The sequence below is a fragment of the Manacus candei genome, unplaced genomic scaffold, assembly GCF_025592945.1.
Source record: "Manacus candei isolate 608988 ecotype Guabito, Panama unplaced genomic scaffold, ASM2559294v1 h1tg000121l, whole genome shotgun sequence".
In the NCBI taxonomy this organism is placed as follows: Eukaryota; Metazoa; Chordata; class Aves; order Passeriformes; family Pipridae; genus Manacus; species Manacus candei.
The window spans coordinates 455,705-471,380 of NW_026138169.1; the positions used below are offsets into that span (position 1 = coordinate 455,705).

The following is a 15,676-nucleotide window of genomic DNA, read 5'->3' on the forward strand; positions in this document are numbered from 1 at the left end:
TTCCTAATAAGTCAGTTTTAATGAAGTGTTTTCCAGTCCCTTTGGATTCCTGAGATGATTTTAAAATGATGGCTTTAGCAATCAACTAAATCGCAGATGTTGTTTTTGAGAGGAAATGATGCCAAAGAAATGCAGAGAGAGAGCATGGAATCATCCTGGGATCCTGGAGTGGTTTGGGTTGGAAAGGATCTCAGGGATCATCTCCTTCCACCCCCTGCCACAGGCAGGGACACCTTCTAATAGACCTCCAGCCTGGCCTTGGCCACTTGCAGGGATGGGGCAGCCACAACTTCTCTGTGCCAGGCCACCTCCCCACCCTCCCAGGGAAGAATGTCTCCCTTCTGTGCAATCTTTCCCTTTCTTCTCTGCAGGAAGTGGGCTGGGACAAGGGAATTGGCTCCCACGAGGCCGAGGATCAGAGCGGGCTGTGCACAGGGGACAACTTCCACTTCCGAACGGGGAAGGGCCCCTTCGTGCCCACCCCTGGCAAACTGGGACAGAGTAACATCTGCCTGCAGCTGGCTGGAGTTCCCGTTGGCTCTGGGCTTTCAGCCCGCCGGGGCTGCGGCGGGAGCCGCGCGGAGGGAACGGGGGGCGGGGCCGCGCCGAGGGCCGGGGCCGGGCTGAGCGGGCGGGGCGGGGCCGCAGGGCCAGGCGGGCTGGGATTGGGCGGAGGCGCTCGAGTGCTGATTGGGCAGCGCTGCCGGCCCGCGGTATAAAGGGCCGGCGGGGCAGGTGGGGGCGGTTGTGTGTGGGGGCTGAGGGTGCGGCCCCGCTGCTGCCCGGGCTGCGGAGGGGAGAGCGCCTTGGCCGCTGGGTTTGTGCACCGGGGCAGCCGGGGGCGTTTAGGGGCGCCTTGTGCTGGGCGGCGGGGCCCGGGTAAGCCCCTTACCTGCCGGGTGCCCCCGGGGGGAGCCGTGGCATGGCTGTGGGTCCTGTGCTCTCTGGGTGTCTGAGGGTTTGCTTTGGGATCCCAAACCCTTTCCCCGTGCAGGGTTATGAGGCAAAGACTGCTTTAACTTGGTTTTTTGGTGCTGCGTTAATGCTTTTTGCTCGTTCTGTGTCCATTTGCAGCCTCGCTCGTGGTTTCCCCTGGTGTGGAGGCGAGTTGTGCTTCCTGCTGGGAGAGAGAACGGCCTTGGGAAGCTGCTCCATGAGCCACAGCTGTGCCGAGCCCGGCAGTCTGTCCAGGTAAGAGCAGGGCTTCTACTGCCCGTGAGGAGCTGGGTTTGCTGTTGGAAGATAGAATGTGCCTATGCCTTTAAATGCAAGGACAGGCAGAAGCCGGGAGGGACCCTGAGCAGGTTTGGTGGCACGACAGCAGTTTGAAAAGACCTTGACTGTGGGAGAAATGTCCAGGAAAACGATTCCTTTTTTGCAGGGAGGCAGTTTGTGAGGACAGGGGGGTTGCTGTGCTCTCTAGCAAAACTACTGACCTTGGGATGTCTAGGGTGGGAAGATGTTGGCCACGTGTGGGCTGGTGCAAAAGTGTGTGGGTGCCTGTGTGTGACAGCCGTGGGTGTGCAGGAAGGGGGGTTCTGGTGCCATTGGAGCTGCCAGGGAGCCAAAAGGGGCACGGTTGTCTGAAAAAGGCAAAAAGTCTCAGTCTCTGTTGACACGTGTACCAAAGGAGATGCAAATTTTCCCTTTCTCGTTGCAGACTTCGCAAAGCTCCCCAGGAAAGGAAGCTTTATATTCCTCCCCAGCTTTATGCTAAAGGTTTCCTTCCTCCTGTCTCAGCACCCTTTCTGCTGTTGGGAGAGCACGAGGTGGATGGAGAGGATCCCCAGGCATCTGCAGGCACAAGGGACTCATACAACTGCGATTTTCCTCCAGCCCTCGTGAAAGGGACTTCCAGGATACTCTTGGGAATGTACCAGCTCTCCTGCTGGAGCTTTTCTATGGAATATTTGAACACAAAGGGTAAAACTAAAGTCAGGTCTGTTCTGGAGTATGTTACACTTGTGCAAAACTCCGTTCTTCTGTTTATTTTCTGTTCTGGAAAGCACAGTCTGGGGTTCCTGGGCACTTCCTATTGAGTGATTCCATGAAAATAATTTTGTACTGAAAGGGGAAAGGAGCTGTCTGTGGGAGGTCAGGTGTCCATGATAAAAGCTTTATGCTTTTCAGTCAGATAAGCCTTAAAATATCTCACAGTGTATAGGAATGCCTGGCTTCTAAAAGTCACCAGCTGAGTCTTAGAGGCTCCTTTGAAGAGCTGTTTTCAGGCAGGCAAATTGCCCCCCAGGAGGGACTCTGTGCCTGCTCTCCCGTGGCTCCAAGGGATCTCTGGCCCTTCACGCCGGCACCGAGATTTTCTCGGGAAGGGCCTCAGATCCCCGGACCAGTCTGGGACACAGGCAAGATCCCCCTGCATTTTGGGACCAAATTGGCCCCCTGGAGGGACAGTGCTGTTGGTGCCCCCCGGGTTGGGGCACCCCGAGGACTCCAGCGCGCACCGAAAGGATTATTCGGGGAGATCCTCGGGGTGCCCGGCCCTGGGGAGCTCAAAGCAAGGTCCCTGCCATGGATTCAGGCATTGCTGAGAGTATCCCAGGGGTCCCTGTCCCTGCTAGACAGGGAGCTCTCTAATGGGCTGTAATTGGGTTCTAAAAGCGGTGCTCCAAGTGCCAAACAAGTGTGGGATTGGGATTAAGAAATGAGCAGTGAGGGTGCAATTGGCTGTTTTCTCTGGAATGTGACTGTGAGAGCTGCAGGAGTGCCAGGTGTGTGTTCCAGTCCCCAGCATTTGGTTTGCACGTGTCCTGGTCAGACACAAGTACAATTTCCTCAGTCCTGAACACAGCAGAATGAGAATTATGGACTGGCAGTGTTAAGGTGATTGGTGTGACAGGGGTCAAACTGGGAAAACATTGGGGAATTCCTCAGTTTGTGTTTTTGCCAAACTCACCCAAACCTCTGCTAGGAAGTGATGGGCTGGAAAAGTTGAGGCAGAAATGGAATTGAAAACTGGGGCTCTTGACACTGTAATTGCTGAAACTAAATGTGTCCAAGCAGCAGCTCTTGTTGTGCAGGGAATAACTCCTGTCAGCAGCAAGGCCCTGACTGAAGTGGCAGCTGCAGTTGTTCCTGTGGTGTGGGCCAGTGGAACTGCAGGAGAGTGGAAGAGGGCAGAACCTGTAGGTATTACCCCTGATGTGGGATCTCTATGGGTAAGGCCAACCCAGTATCCTTTAAAATCAGAATGCCAGACTGGATTGGTTGCAGGAACAGCTAAATTGGCTCCTCCTGGTTTGCTTGTAGGACGTGAATGCAAGAACCTGCCAAGAAAACCAGTGGACAAGATGATTGATTAGTGCAGGACCTGAGAGAAGCACCTTGAATGACAACCTGGAGGAGTTTCCAGTATTGGATTTAAAAGATGGCCTTTGCATCTCCTTGAGCAAGGAAAGCCAAGAAAGCTTTGCTTTTGCAGGAGAAAATGGGGCAAGCAGGCAGGAAGAAGAGAAGCCCCGTGACTCCTCCCTGAGCCCCAGACAGCCCATGAACTGCCTTGCTGGGAATGGTGGGACGGGCTGGACTCTGCATTGCTCCCTCGGGATGTGTGGTAAGACTGTTATGGCGACTTTTTGAATAGATGGTGCAAGGGCAACCTTTAAGCAGCTGAAGCATTCCCTGAGGAGAGCTCTGGGTCTGCCAGATGTGTCAGAACTGTTGGAAGCATCTTTGGTGGGGAGGGCAAACAAAGGCCAAGGTGTGCAGTGACCCCCCTGAGAAGGGACTTTCAGTTAATGGCATCCCTGATGGTGAACTTTGTGGGCTGTTCCCCCTGTAGGGCAGGTGATAGTCCCAGCTCCAGTTATGGGAAAAATGGTTAAAAGGGAGCCCCAAAAGCTGGAAGTCCTCCTGGAGGCTCCTGGCAAAGAGAGTTTGCTGCGTTCCCCCTGACAGAAGGACAGTGATAGCTTTTGAGTGCTGGTAGATCCTTTTAATAGATAGCCTTGAGTGTGTCCTTGTTGCACCAGTAGGACTTATCAAAGTCCCCATATTCCAGGAGATAGACACATTAAAGTTTAAAATATTCTTCCTAATCCTTTGTTGGCTTGAGGCTCTCCCCTCAGGAACTGCAGGAACTCCTGGTGCCGCCTGGGCCGATGGATTGGACGCCCCAGCCCCTCCGTTCCTGCCCAGCCACTGGGGCCGTGTCCAGTGGTGGCACTGCCAGCCCTGCAGGTGAAGTGGGAAGGGCCTTTGCAGGTCTTGTGGGTCACATTTATAGCAGGTAAAGTTGCAGAAAAAGGACCTGGGGTCTGTTATTCTTGAGTTCAGAAAGCTCCTTTTGATTGGTGAGCAGGACAAAGTGGATCCTTAAGAGTTCCCATCCGTGTTTGTGTCTCAGCCTGTGTTAGGATTCAGGGCTGTAGCTGTTGTTGTCACTGAGGAGTCAAACTGTGCTTTAAATAATGAGACCCTGGCCTGATGGCCCAGTGTTAAGAAAAAAGGGGGAATGCTCTCTGAGTGTTGAGATGTAACAAGGGCTAATCCTTTTTGCAGTGGGATGGAGCCTGGAAAGTGCACAGAGCTGAGCCCAGGGATTGAAAGGGACCAAGCAAGGGAGGTGAAGAAAGAAGGAAGAAGGGAAGTGAGGCAGCAGGCAAGCAGCACCAAGTTGCTGTGTAAGCAGGTGAGTTGTGGTGAGGTTCCTCAGGCAGGCACTGAGGACTTGGAGGGCTCCAGACAGAGCAGACCTGGGAAGGCCCTCGGTGAAGCCCCTTGGAAACCTTCTAAGGGTAGTTGTGTATGGTGATAAGTGTTGGGAAATGTCCTGAATGTGGAACAGGAATGCAGGGAAGGAAAATGAGCCCTCCTGTAATGCTGACCCCTCCCATCAGCTGCAGTGGAGACACCTCCGTGTGCCCTTTGGGAGCGGATTGCCAGGACCCCCGTGGGGCTGGGATCATGGCAGGGTGTTGTAAGCAAGGAATGCCTGGCTTCTAAAAGTCACCAGCTGAGTCTTAGAGGCTCCTTTGAAGAGCTGTTTTCAGGCAGGCAAATTGCCCCCCAGGAGGGACTCTGTGCCTGCTCTCCCGTGGCTCCAAGGGATCTCTGGCCCTTCACGCCGGCACCGAGATTTTCTCGGGAAGGGCCTCAGATCTCCGGACCAGTCTGGGACACAGGCAAGATCCCCCTGCAGTTTAGGACCAAATTGGCCCCCTGGAGGGACAGTGCTGTTGGTGCCCCCCGGGTTGGGGCACCCCGAGGACTCCAGCGCGCACCGAAAGGATTATTCGGGGAGATCCTCGGGGTGCCCGGCCCTGGGGAGCTCAAAGCAAGGTCCCTGCCATGGATTCAGGCATTGCTGAGAGTATCCCAGGGGTCCCTGTCCCTGCTAGACAGGGAGCTCTCTAATGGGCTGTAATTGGGTTCTAAAAGCGGTGCTCCAAGTGCCAAACAAGTGTGGGATTGGGATTAAGAAATGAGCAGTGAGGGTGCAATTGGCTGTTTTCTCTGGAATGTGACTGTGAGAGCTGCAGGAGTGCCAGGTGTGTGTTCCAGTCCCCAGCATTTGGTTTGCACATGTCCTGCTCAGACACAGGTCCAACTTGCTCAGTCCTTAACCCAAGAGAGGGAGAATTATGGACTGGCAGTGTTAAGGTGATTGGTGTGACAGGGGTCAAACTGGGAAAACATTGGGGAATTCCTCAGTTGGTCTGTTTGCCAAACTAACCCAAACCTGTGCTAGGAAGAGATGGACTGGGGTCTCTGATCTCCTGGGCAGTTGTTTTGCATGACCCTGGGAGCCTCTGGGATTAGACTGGCCTGGGCAGACAGGGAGCAGTTTGTCCTGTGGAGCTGGGCTGGGTTTGTTGAGGATGCCTTGGGAGGCAGGGCTGGAGAGGCTCCTCTGTTGGCTGTAGTGGTGGAAGGTTGTAGCAGCAGGGCTGGAGCCTTCGCCCTCCTGCTCCCCCCGTGAGCCCCGACGGGCCCGTGCCCTTGGCAATGGAGGGCCCCCCATTGCTGAGTCAGCGGTTCCGGGGGCCAGGAGGGATGGGATCAGGATGCCGAGCTCCGCCCAGGGCCAGGGCTGCCAGTGTTCAACCATGGAGGGAACTGAAAGCACAGTGAGATGGAGGCCAAGCTGCAGCACAGGGATGGGTGAGAAAAGACCCTAGTCCTCAGGTGGAGCTTTGAATTCCCTGGAAAAATGGATCCTGTCAGATGGATCAGGCCCTTGTGGGTGCTGGAGCAGAGGCCTCTCTCATTTTTGGTCACCCTGAAAGGTTGCAAGGACAGCAAGTTCTGACTGCAGGATGAGGTGGCAAACAAAGTGAAGTGGTCCAGAGAAAAGCTGAGGCTAAAATTGGCCCTGTGCCAGAGCAGCCTCGTGCAGTGCTTGTTGCTGTCCCTGAGTGTCCCATTGCAGTGGATATTTCCAAGGGTGCCTTGTGCTGGGGAGCACTGGGGCAGTTCCCTTTCCCTGGGCAGGGCAGGCAGGGCACGTTTCCCCCCTCGAGGGTGGCTCCACAGTCCCCCCCCTGTGCCCTGGGAGCGTGGCAGAACACCTGGACCCACTGTCCTTGCCAGAGAGGGCACAAGGGATGGTTGGATGGGGGAGGGAATGGCTCAGGGAGTACAAGCACCATTACAATGAGTAGGGCAACACCTGGAAAGGAAGAAGGGGAGTTAATCCAGACAAAATCCAAGCACCTGCCCAACCTGTGATATTTTTAGGAACTCAGTGGTGCTGTGGTCCCCAGGAAGTATTGCCCAGGACTAGGCAGGAGACTTCAGGCTCTGTCACCCCCAGAGCAAGTGTCCAGGGGCAGGCAGTGGGGAGGCAGCTCTGTTGTTGAGGATGGGGTTATTTTCTCTGCTTTATTTTGTCTCCAGAGATGTTCTTCCCGTTAATCCAAACTGACTCCATCTCCTAACTCTCTGAAGAGGTTTTCTGCTTTTTGTGGGAGGGTAAGGTTTGGGTTCTAACTATAGAAGAGCCAACAAAATAAAGGCTTTGTGGCAAACAAATGGTGTCTCCCAAACTCTTTGTACTTCAAATAGATGCCTTTATTCTTAGTTTTTTCTTATTGGTATTCTCAAGGTACTTGATACCCTGTCTACAGTTATTTATTTTGGCTTCTCTTTTTTATTTGTTACAGAGTTGATGTGACTGACTTCTTTTTGAAATGCAGCAGTGCTCTCAAGGATATTTCCCCCCCACTCCTGGGCTTGTGCAGGGCTGTTGAGTCCGTGTGTGCCACTGTTCTTGTCCCAGGGGGACCGAGTGACATTTGGAACCAAACCTGGGGACTTGAACTCTAGGAATGTTTCTGTGTCTTTGAATTTTAAATTGCACATGAAGCAGAAATATGTTTGTGTTTTCCAGGTTATATTGTCATGAAAATAGAAATGCATCATTGGATCTTACTCCTCTGAGGGCAAACCACCAGACTGATCATTTCTTAGTCCATCAGACCCAGTGCCAGGAACTCAGAGGGGTGTTTGTGTGCAAATGTGCTGAGTGGTGGTGGCCCCCGTGAGACTGTGACCAGCTGGAAATGTGTGTGTGTGTGTGTGTGCAGAGCTGGGCTGGATCCCTTGGGATTTGGCTCCCAGATCCCCCCCAGCCTTCAGGAAAACCAGAGGCCACCGAACCCTGAGGGAAGGGAGTCCCATTTGCAGAAGGGTTTGTAGATTGGGGAAAAGCTCTCCAGAACAAAGCCTGTGTTCCAAACCCCTTCAGGCCAAAGTCAAGGAGCACAAACCCTGGAGTCATCAAGTTATGAAGTTTGGTTCAAACCATTTCCTAATAAGTCAGTTTTAATGAAGTGTTAAAAGGAGAACTTAAATAAGGGTAATTTCTGATGGAGAATAATGGGAAGAAGTGGTTTAAGTTAACTAAACATGTTTTATATCAGTCCATGGTTATTTAATTGAGCATTGTTTGGAATTTTTCTTTTTGCATTCGTTCCTGGTGTGCTTTTCTCTATCTAAGGGATGTTTGGAGGCCTTTTTGATTGCTTGAAGGTTTTTAATGTCAGTGCTGGATTGGGGTGGACAGTCATTGTAACATGATTTAGAGTTGGATGCATTTTATTCTGTGTGCCCTGTTTGATGTCTCGTGTTCAGCGAGTGACTGGTCAGAGTTTGGCCCAAGCCTTTGTTTTTCAGGTGAAAAACCCGAAGGGGGAATTGTAGTTGCAGCTTTGCCCTTGAGCTGCAGCTGGAGCCTGGCCAAAGAACAAGGCAAAGCTCCCTGGGGAAGGAAGGGGGAGCCAGAGAAGAAAAGCAGCTGCAGCCAGAAAGGTGGGTTTGGACGGGAGAAGAGGGGCTGTGACCCAGCAAGGGGCTCTGGAGGGCTCTGGGGTCCCTGTAATGGCTCTGGGGTCTCTATAGGGGCTCTGGGGTCTCTATAGGGGCTCTGGAGGGCTCTGGGGTCCCTATAATGGCTCTGGGGTCTCTGTAGGGACTCTGGGGTTTCTATCGTGGCTCTGGGGTCCCTATAATGGCTCTGGGGTCCCTGTAATGGCTCTGGGGTCCCTCTCCTGGTTCTGGGGTCCCTCTCCTGGTTCTGGGGTCCCTCTCCTGGCTCGGGGTCCCTCTCCTGGCTCGGGGTCCCTCTCCCTGCCGGCACAGGAGCTGCTGCCGCCCCAGCAAGAGGCAGAGGAGTCGCTGCCCAGAAGCAAGAACTCACTGAGAGCTGAACTGGGGCCGTGTGGGCAGGGCCAGAGGGGAGCAAAGGAAGGGATTTGTTGCTAAGAAAAGAAATAAAGTTTGGGTCATTTGTTGGGGAGATTTGTGTCAGTTTCTGATCATTTTTGGGGGTTATTTTTAGTGAGTTTCTGGTCATTTTTGGGGGAGATTTGGGTCAGTTTCTGGTCATTTTTCGGGATGATTTGGGTGAGTTTTGGGTTTATTTTTGTGGTAATTTTGGGTCAGTTTCTGGTCATTTTTTGGGGTGATTGGGCTGACTTTTGGGTCATTTTTTTGGGGAGATTTGGGTGAGTCTTGGTATCAGTGTTTTGGGATTTTGGGGTCAGTTTCTGGTCATATTTGGGGCTGATTTTGTATCATTTTGGGTCAGTTTTGGGGGGGGTTTTTTGCATTTTTAGGTCAGGTTTTGGGCCAATTTGGAGTTAGTTTTTGAGGTGATTTGGGCCAGTTTTGTGTCAGTTCTGGATCAATTTTTGGAGTGAATTGGATCAGTTTTTGTGTCACTTTTTGGGGAGATTTGGGTGAGTTCTGGGTCATTTTTGGGGAGATTTGAATCAGTTTCTGGTAGTTTTTTGGGGAGACTTGGGTGAGTTCTGGGTCTCTCCTGATTGTAATTCCTTCAGGCTCCTCTCCTGATTTTAATTTTTTTAGTCCCCTATCCTGATTTTAATTTTTTTAGTCCCCTCTCCTGATTGTTATTGTATTAGTCCCCTGTCCTGATTTTAATTTTTTCAGGCTCCTCTTCTGATTTTAATTTTTTTAGGCTCCTCTCCTGATTTTTATTGTATTAGTCCCGTGTCCTGATTTTAATTTTTTCAGGCTCCTCTCCTGTTTTTAATTTTTTTAGGCTCTTCTCCTGATTGTAATTTTTTTAGGCTCTTCTCTTGATTTTAATTCTCTTAGGTTCTTCTCCTGATTTTAATTCTCTTGGGCTCTCCTCCTGATTTTTATATTTTTAGACTCTTCTCCTGATTTTCATTTTTTTTAGGCTCTTCCCCTGATTTTCATTTTTTTTTTAGGCTCTTCTCCTGATTTTAATTCTCTTAGGAGAAGAGCCTAGAGAATTAAAACCAGGAGAAGAGCCTAATTACACAAGTAAATTTTCAAACCACCAGCAATCACAAGCCAATTATCCGATTTCCCAAAAGAACTACACGAACAAATACGGTTATAAAACAACAAAAAAAATGCCATAAGTAAAAAATCGCATAGCAACAGTGCCCCCTGGTGACAGAGAAAAGGAATTGCACATAAATTTGAGATGAAATACTGCCACCTGCTGACGGAAAACAGGAACTGCATTGAAAAAATTTTGAACAGCGCATGCGCAGTCGTTGGCAAAACGCCGGCGATCACGTGGTAAGTAAGGGCAGGCAGGAGAGGGACCGGCGACGCATGCGCAGTGGCTCTCGTGCCGGTGCAGCGCTCCCTGCTCGAGTTAAGGGCCGGTTCCGGCGGCAGGGCGGGACTCGCGGTCTCCCGTCTGTCCCGGGGTGTGCGGGAGGGGAATAACGTGAAGATTTCTTGGGGTGAAAGCGCAGAAATTAGCGAGGAGGGACGCTAATTTGGGTAAACTCGGTCACCGGAAGTAGTGAGCGACCGGAAGTCCTCCAAGGCCCCGGCCCGGAAGTCCGCCAAGCCCATAGCAAAGATGGCGCCACCAGGACCGGAACGACCACACTAAAGATGGCGGCCCCTGCCCGGAAGTTTGCCAAGCCCACAGTAAAGATGGCGCCGCCAGGACCGGAACGACCACACTAAAGATGGCGGCGAGAGGCTTCCGCCGCGACCCGGACCCCCACCCCGCGCCCGCAGCGCCGTCTCGCCGCGCTGCTTCCCGCTGCGGGGACAGGGCGGGCGCGGGCGGCAGGTTCGTGGGCGGCGGCAGGCACCGGCGCCGGCAGCCCCCGTCTCGGGGCCGCGGCGCGCGAGGACCGCATGGCGCGCACGTCGCGCCGCCCTCTCGCCCCGCTCTCTCGCCCCGCTCCGCTCCCGCCCCTGCCCCCGCTTCTGCCCCCGCTTCTGCCCCGCTCGCTCCCGCCGTGCCCTGGAGATGCTATCGGGGCTGCGCCGCCGCCTTCCCCCCCCGGAAGCGACCCACGGCGGCAGATTCGACGGAGATCGACCCCGGGGTAAGCTGGGCGCGTCCAAAGGCGCCGCGGGTCTCGCCAAGGAGGGGAGGGGGGGGGGGGGAGGCGCGCGGCTGCAGTGCCGTTCCCGGCCGTGTCCGCCAGGCGGCGACTGTGAGGCAGGGCCCGGCGCTCGGCGGCGCTCTTGCAAGCGACGCCCCTGGCAAAGCGGCGCTGCTTGGGCACTGCCGGCCTTCCCCCGGAGTGCCCGGGCTGGCCCAGCACCTGGCCGAACCTCTTAGGGAAGAGGCAAGGAACAACTGCGCTTCTTCTGCCCTTTCTTTAGCCCGGGACTGGAACACAGACAAAATCAAGGGGCTCTTGGACCTGTGCAGGCTCCGAGCAGTTTTCAGCCTTCCTTAGCAGAGCATTCTCACCCTCCGAAAAGCTGAAAGGCTTTAACAGCTGGACACGCGCCTGCAGCTGTGCAGATTAATGTAGTTTCTTTTAGGAAATGAAGGGGAAGTTTTCCTGTTGGGAGCCTAAATACCGAGTCTACTCTGCTTTTTCAATCAGGTGACGAAGCTTATGGAAGAAAAGAACAAAGGCCTCGAGGTGAGTACATTCTACCGAGTTCTGCTTTTCTGGCATCGGTTTGGGAAAATCACGTGAAATTCTAAAAAGCTTCTCTCCGTGTTTTCTAGTTGTTTTTTCAGCCTTGCTCTAAGTTTCATGTAGAAAAGGGCATAGAATTATTAGAACAGACAAACTAGACTTCCTCGGGAGAGATGGAAGAAAAGTCTGCTGATTCCAGTTCTGCTTTTCTTGTCTTCCCTTCGACTGTCGTTTTCTCTCCCCTGCTGTTCAAATAGGCTGCAGTTAATTGCTCTGCTGAAGAGTTTGCTGTCCTAAGTGTCTGTCAAATTGATGCCTTCAACTCAAGACAGCACCTGCTCCTTAGTTACAAAAAGTTCCTCACAGGAAATTTTCAGGCGTGCCCATAAATCTCCTCGCTGTTTGTTTGGGAGAACAGGCTTTTCTCGTCTGTAACAGAACAGTCGTGTCATCTGCTCTGGAATGCTGGTGGCAATCTAGTCAGAAGAGGACCCCGTGCTTCACTAATTTTCCCTTTTTGTTGTTGGGGGTGACTTCTTCCCAGGCATGTTATTCTTGACCCCCCGGGGCAAACGGAGGTGTCAGCGTCAGGAGCCATCCTAACTGAGGCCCTGGGAGGTCAGTGCTTTTTGTGTGACTGGACGGTGAAGCTGTCTGTGGGAATGACCTGGCTATGGCTCAGTGTAGTCCTAATTAAGGTGTCTTTTACTCCGTGTTCCCAGGCTGCCTCTTTCCCTTCGGTCGCCGTGGGTGTGCCGGACGCCTCTGGCAGGACTAACCCTGTGGCTTTTATGTCCAGCGTGCTGTGCTGTGTGTGCCTGCAGGTAAGAAAAGCTGGGAGTGCAGTCCCTCTGCTTTGGTTGCTGTGTCTCTTTGGGAGTGATTTTGGAGGGGAATGCCAGAGCGATTTGGTTTGAAGGGGACCTTCAAAGGCCAGCCTGTCTTGCGTGGGCAGGGACACCTTCCACTGTCCCCGGTTGCTGCGAGTCCCGTCCAGCCTGGCCTGGAACACTTGCAGGGATGGGGCAGGCTCAGCTTCCCTGTGCAGTGTGCTCTGATATCTCTCCACTGGCATCCTGAAAAATTTTGTCAGCACGTTTTGTGTGACAATGGTAAGCGGGACCTGGGTGAAAATTGGGGTTCTCTGAGGTGCAGAGGGAAAGAATTCTCCTTTGAAGTCCAATGTAATTCAGTTTTGCACGAGTCTTGTCTGACTTATGTTTGAATTGCTTTCTATTCTAGGCAGTTCTTTTAAATTAAACTTTTGTGTCTCCCCCCCAGTATCTTGTACAAGACAAAGCTACCTTTCCTCGTGGGAACGGACTGGCCGGGCTTTGGCAATCTGGCCCCTCGAAAGACTAAGTGACCTCTTCCAACAGGGGAAGACTTTCTGGCAAGCGGTGCCAGGAAGAACTGGAGTTTCTGGAGAATAAAAGCTGGAAGCGTGCCCCTGAAAATCCCCAGCCCTGGGTGGTCAGTGGTCTGACTTGCACGGACCGGTGGCCTTGGCCAGGAGCGGTCCTGCGGGAAGCGCCTTTGCCCAGGCTGTAATTTTAATTTCCCTTGGATGCTTGGCAAAGCCCCTCTGGGTGAGCCCCAGTGCCTGGCAGGAGCAGAGCGGGCTTCCAGGGAGGTATTCACCTGGTCAGCGTCAGGAACCATCCTACCTGAGGCCTCGGTGAGTGCTTTTTGGACGACTGGACGGTGAAGCTGTCTGTGGGAATGACCTGGCTATGGCTCAGTGTAGTCCTAATTAAGGTGTCTTTTACTCCGTGTTCCCAGGCTGCCTCTTTCCCTTCGGTCGCCGTGGGTGTGCCGGACGCCTCTGGCAGGACTAACCCTGTGGCTTTTATGTCCAGCGTGCTGTGCTGTGTGTGCCTGCAGGTAAGAAAAGCTGGGAGTGCAGTCCCTCTGCTTTGGTTGCTGTGTCTCTTTGGGAGTGATTTTGGAGGGGAATGCCAGAGCGATTTGGTTTGAAGGGGACCTTCAAAGGCCAGCCTGTCTTGCGTGGGCAGGGACACCTTCCACTGTCCCCGGTTGCTGCGAGTCCCGTCCAGCCTGGCCTGGAACACTTGCAGGGATGGGGCAGGCTCAGCTTCCCTGTGCAGTGTGCTCTGATATCTCTCCACTGGCATCCTGAAAAATTTTGTCAGCACGTTTTGTGTGACAATGGTAAGCGGGACCTGGGTGAAAATTGGGGTTCTCTGAGGTGCAGAGGGAAAGAATTCTCCTTTGAAGTCCAATGTAATTCAGTTTTGCACGAGTCTTGTCTGACTTATGTTTGAATTGCTTTCTATTCTAGGCAGTTCTTTTAAATTAAACTTTTGTGTCTCCCCCCCAGTATCTTGTACAAGACAAAGCTACCTTTCCTCGTGGGAACGGACTGGCCGGGCTTTGGCAATCTGGCCCCTCGAAAGACTAAGTGACCTCTTCCAACAGGGGAAGACTTTCTGGCAAGCGGTGCCAGGAAGAACTGGAGTTTCTGGAGAATAAAAGCTGGAAGCGTGCCCCTGAAAATCCCCAGCCCTGGGTGGTCAGTGGTCTGACTTGCACGGACCGGTGGCCTTGGCCAGGAGCGGTCCTGGGGAAGCGCCTTTGCCCAGGCTGTAATTTTAATTTCCCTTGGATGCTTGGCAAAGCCCCTCTGGGTGAGCCCCAGTGCCTGGCAGGAGCAGAGCGGGCTTCCAGGGAGGTATTCACCTGGTCAGCGTCAGGAACCATCCTACCTGAGGCCTCGGTGAGTGCTTTTTGGACGACTGGACGGTGAAGCTGTCTGTGGGAATGACCTGGCTATGGCTCAGTGTAGTCCTAATTAAGGTGTCTTTTACTCCGTGTTCCCAGGCTGCCTCTTTCCCTTCGGTCGCCGTGGGTGTGCCGGACGCCTCTGGCAGGACTAACCCTGTGGCTTTTATGTCCAGCGTGCTGTGCTGTGTGTGCCTGCAGGTAAGAAAAGCTGGGAGTGCAGTCCCTCTGCTTTGGTTGCTGTGTCTCTTTGGGAGTGATTTTGGAGGGGAATGCCAGAGCGATTTGGTTTGAAGGGGACCTTCAAAGGCCAGCCTGTCTTGCGTGGGCAGGGACACCTTCCACTGTCCCCGGTTGCTGCGAGTCCCGTCCAGCCTGGCCTGGAACACTTGCAGGGATGGGGCAGGCTCAGCTTCCCTGTGCAGTGTGCTCTGATAGCTCTCCACTGGCATCGTGAAAAATGTTGTCAGTGTGTTTTGTTGGACGACGGTAAGCAGGACCTGGGTGAAAAGGACATTCTCTGAGGTGCTGGGAGAAGGAGGACTCGTGCGGGCACCTCCAGAGACAGCGGGAACGGGAGCGTGCTGCGGAGGAGGGAAATTCCAGGGGGTGGGTGCCGAGAAATTTGTCCTTCCCTCGCCCTGTGCTCTGCACTTAGCAGTGGGTCAAGTGCAGAAGTTTCCTGGGGACCCTGGGAAATGATGCCGGGTCTGCCAAGAAAAGTGGGGCCAAAGGAGCAGGACCTGGGTCTGCCAGCGTGGGAGAAACAAGGGACGGGTCATCCTCTGCCTCCAGGAGGGAGGGCAGCAGGAAAGGCCACGGACTAAAGCACTGAAGTGCCGTTCCCCAGGGAGCCCCTGCCCAGACCTGAACTTGCTTCTGCACTTGCTGTCCCTTTCCCAGCGGAGCCGAAGCGTCGGGTGCGGCTGCCGGGGGGATGGAGCTGCCAAGGACAAGCTGGGAGGGTGTTTGCGAGGGAAGGGGGTAGAAGGAGCTCTTGATGTGCTTTGTTTACTTCTTCATCCCACAGAATTGCCACGAGAGGAAATACTTCAGAGGGGCTTCCCTCCAGATAAGGCCTGAAGATGCCAGGAGGTTTCAGCCGGGAGGAAAGGAGCTGTGGAAGAAAAGCAGCCTAAAAACAGCCAGTGGGGATCATCAGGTTTTCCAGCCAAGAAGAACAAGGAGAGAGATGAGGGAATCGGGTTCCAATTCCTAATGCTTTGGTGGGTGCAGGAATGATTTCTGTGTGTTTTCCAGTCCCTTTGGATTCCTGAGATGATTTTAAAATGATGGCTTTAGCAATCAACTAAATCGCAGATGTTGTTTTTGAGAGGAAATGATGCCAAAGAAATGCAGAGTTTTGGGTCAGTTTTGGGGATGATTTGGGTCAGTTTTTGGGGTCAGTTTGGGGTCATTGTTTGGGGTGATTTGGGTCAGCTTTTGGGATGATTGGGGTCAGTTTTGGGTCAGCTTTTGGGATGATTGGGGTCAGTTTTGGGTCAGCTTTTGGGATGATTGGGGTCAGTTTTGGGTCAGCTTTTGGGATGATTGGGGTCAGGTTTTGGGGTCAGTTT

The 15,676-nt window shown here is 53.3% G+C and overlaps 1 protein-coding gene across 1 annotated transcript in view; it reads left to right on the plus strand.

Moving 5' to 3' along the window:
- Window positions 1–371: 371 nt before the first annotated feature.
- LOC127462209 (uncharacterized) overlaps window positions 372–15,676 on the plus strand; it is a 77,286-nt gene continuing 61,981 nt past the window's right edge. Inside the window, exons 1-2 of the transcript XR_007900351.1 lie at window positions 372–1,191; window positions 1,741–3,230. The gene's annotated coding sequence lies outside the window, so the exon portion shown is untranslated. Of the gene's footprint in view, window positions 1,192–1,740 lie in introns of the transcript that reaches the window.